The sequence below is a fragment of the Sinocyclocheilus grahami genome, unplaced genomic scaffold (genome assembly GCF_001515645.1).
Source record: "Sinocyclocheilus grahami isolate Dianchi unplaced genomic scaffold, SAMN03320097.WGS_v1.1 scaffold1020.1, whole genome shotgun sequence".
NCBI lineage: Eukaryota > Metazoa > Chordata > Actinopteri > Cypriniformes > Cyprinidae > Sinocyclocheilus > Sinocyclocheilus grahami.
In genome coordinates, this window is record NW_015506199.1 from 79,615 (window position 1) to 82,897 (window position 3,283).

Genomic DNA, 3,283 nt, shown 5'->3' on the forward strand with positions numbered 1-3,283 from the left:
GGTAAATAGTTTTGGCCTTCAAACTATAACTGCTGCTGAAATGCATAAGATGTCAGCTTGACCACACACTAAACTCCACTTCTGAAAGGCTAAATTTTGGATTTTGCACCCACAAATGAAAATTTGCTGTTAATTTTCATCTTCAGGTCATCTAAGATCTAACTTCAGTAGAACATTACAGATTTTTAGCTGAAACTATGGACATTGGGGATTCATTAAATGCAAGTCATTGGCTACTGTCACTTTGAGAGTAAAAAGTGTGTTTGGGGGGGGGGGGGGGGGTGAAGGAATAAGTCACCTACATCTTTGATAGCCTGATAGTGAGTAAATTAACAGCAAATGTTCATTTTGGGTGAATTATCTCTTTAAGTGATGCCATTTTAAAAAGGAGTTTGATTTTAGTTTCAGTTGGCAAAGGCAATTAAGCATGTACTTGAGTTTACACAGTTTACTTTTAGTTTTTGAACTGTTTTATAAGTAAAATCACCCCATGTCTAAATGTTTAACCATAACTGCTGTCATCTACCACTTTCTTACCTTTTGCCTCTATTTTTGTTTTTCTCTTTCGTACCTCACATTTTGCTCTTCCTGTGTTGCTGCATAGGTTCCCGGTTGGGTTAGTTTGGGGGTAGGACCTTGCTTGTCTCGTCAAACATTCAACCCATGTGAAAACAACTTGCCACTCACTTCTACATCCTTGTCCCTCCCCCAACTTGATTCACCACTTGAGGTCTGGATCATTTATCTGTCAGGGAGAGAGAAAGAGAAGGATGGATGGAAAGGAAGGGACTGGTGGGGAAGGGAGGGTTGGGTTGATGCATCTTTAGCCATTTAAAATTAAGAAAACAAAAAGAGAAATCTGCTCTGAAAGCCCTTATATTTGAAATTTTTTTCCCCCTTTGTAGTTTTGTTCTGTACTATGGGCGATGAGCAATAGAGAACTTGATCAGTTCGGCTACTTTAAGTTCATCAGTGAGAGGAAATGCCATCCAGTGTGATGAGCCCTGCACATACTCTTCTCTTGTAACTAGATAAAAAGGGAAAATATGCATCCAATCAAAATGCAGACTGGTTTAAAATTGTCCCTTTTTCTTTTCTTTTGGTATTGGTATGTTCTTTTCTTTGGTGGGGATTATGTGCAATGCCAGTGAAGTAAATAAAATATTTGCAAAGCCTTCTGACTCCCTTTGTTTTTTTTGGGCCAGTCATTATTGACAGAAAATTCAGACGTCTGAGTTCATGATTGACATCTCAAAATGTAAAATAGCATATGCAAAAGTTTGTCCATTAATCCTTGCACTCTTGTATCAAACCTTGTTGAAAAACTGGTCAACATTTTTGTATTGTGCATGTATAAAAAAAAAAAAAAAAGTCAGAACAAAAGCATGTTTTATTTAATCATATAAATAAGTTAAATTTGTCCAAAAAAATTACGCTTGGCTCACACCTTAAAATGTGGCATATTGCACAACAGAATTCAACACATGAGTATAGTGTTTTTTTTTTTTCACTAAAACAGCACACCATTTTTTTTTTTAAGCGGGGTTTTACACAAACATAATTCTAGTGAATAAAAATGTGCATGTTTAAAGGTTTGATACTGTACTTGAAACTGATTTGTAAGAAAACTGGAGGTTTTGTTTAAAATAACTAGTCTTTGTAATGTGTTACACATTTTATACTTTGAAAGCATTTGACACCATTACTAATCCTTTTAAATGGAAGAAATTAAAAGCATAGTCTACTTCTACTATAGTTGTATACAAAAGCATAACTGGTTTTGTGGCGTATGGAAACCTATGAGCATTTTGAAGTGCGGGATTTTTTTTCAAAAACTCAAACTTATTCTCTCTTCCAAAGTCCTTCATCCTTCAAAACATCCTTCATAATACTTAATATCCAAATACCGTACTCTTCTGTACGGTGACTCATTGTTGCCACACATTTTTCCCCCCACTCAATTATGTCATAATAACGAGTGTGTTTTAAGGACATCTTTTCTCATAACCAGATGTTTTCTAGTTAAAATGACATCTTTTCTCATAAAAACTAGATGTTATGTCGTTAATACAACATAATTATCTCGTTAAAACAATTTTTTTTATCGTAATAACATGTCATAAAAATGATGTTTTCCTGTTATAGATATATGGTAGGCCTACATTATGTGAGCGCGCTAAGCTACTGTCGCCACAGTCTGACATAAACTAGGATCTGCACGCTGCTGAAATTACTGAAATACACTATTTTAAATGTATTTTAATGTAATGGTTTTAATTGTAGCGGCATGTTTATTAGGATTAATCTCCAATCTGTCTACAATATAGTGCTAGCCAATAACTGCACTCAGACCCATGACTCGTTTAGGCTATGATCAGATCAAAACAGTTATTTTTTAAAAAAGAAATAGAGATTTTCTAATAGGCTAATAGTAAATATTATTTCATTCTGTTTGGCAAACAAAAAATAAGCTAGATTTTTTTTGTTCGTGGGTTAAAAAATTTGCTTGATATTTGTGCTTGGGCGGCCCTAAAAATGCCACTTTTCCTCTCAGCCTGTCTTTACTGTCTATCCCATCACACAGAATAAGAGTTCATCTCATGTACCGCTCTGCAAATTAGTCACAATAACGTTTCTTCAAACTGTCTGGCTGGCTATTCTTGCAAATATACATCTCATATAGGCTAAAGCACAACACTGCTCTTCTCGGTTCGGCGGCACCGGCGCGATCCCTTGGGCTACACTGTGATGACAGAGGAAAGAAATGTCTGCTTTATTTTCTATACTTCCACAATAACAACAAAAAGGTTACAAATTGCTTTTGTAAAATAACAGGGTGCGCTTTCTGGCACACCTTGTTATGTCTAAAGGTCAAATTAAATAAAACAATTGAAAACAAAATTGTGTTATTTAATTCGTATAGCCTAAGTCCAACAAGAGGTACTGTACAGTCTTTCCCGTCTGAGCTCATCTGTATTTTGTGCTCACACCCAGGCGCAGCGCAGCCTATTGCTTCAGTATAAAGCAAAGCCAGGAATTTTACCCATAAGAAGAACACGATGCGAATTGCGGCTTGATTCAAATAAATGGTTATTTTTGAATAATCGTCTCTGGGCTTAATATTTCTTTATTTGAATGACTGATGTTTGATTTAACAACAAATCGAAATACGAACAAAAAGAAATAAAGAGATTTTCTAATAGGCAAATAATAATAATAATAATAATTATTAGGCTACTATTATTATTATTATTATTATTATTATTATTAGCCTATTAGAAAA

General features: G+C 34.8%; 1 protein-coding gene across 2 annotated transcripts in view; it reads left to right on the top strand.

The window, feature by feature from the left end:
• Nucleotides 1–1,174, top strand: part of LOC107565716 (Y-box-binding protein 2-A-like) — a 25,490-nt gene extending 24,316 nt beyond the window's left edge. For both annotated transcript variants that reach the window (XM_016250977.1, XM_016250978.1), the window contains one exon: nt 600–1,174. The gene's annotated coding sequence lies outside the window, so the exon portion shown is untranslated. The remainder of the gene's footprint in view (nt 1–599) is intronic.
• Nucleotides 1,175–3,283: the final 2,109 nt, after the last annotated feature.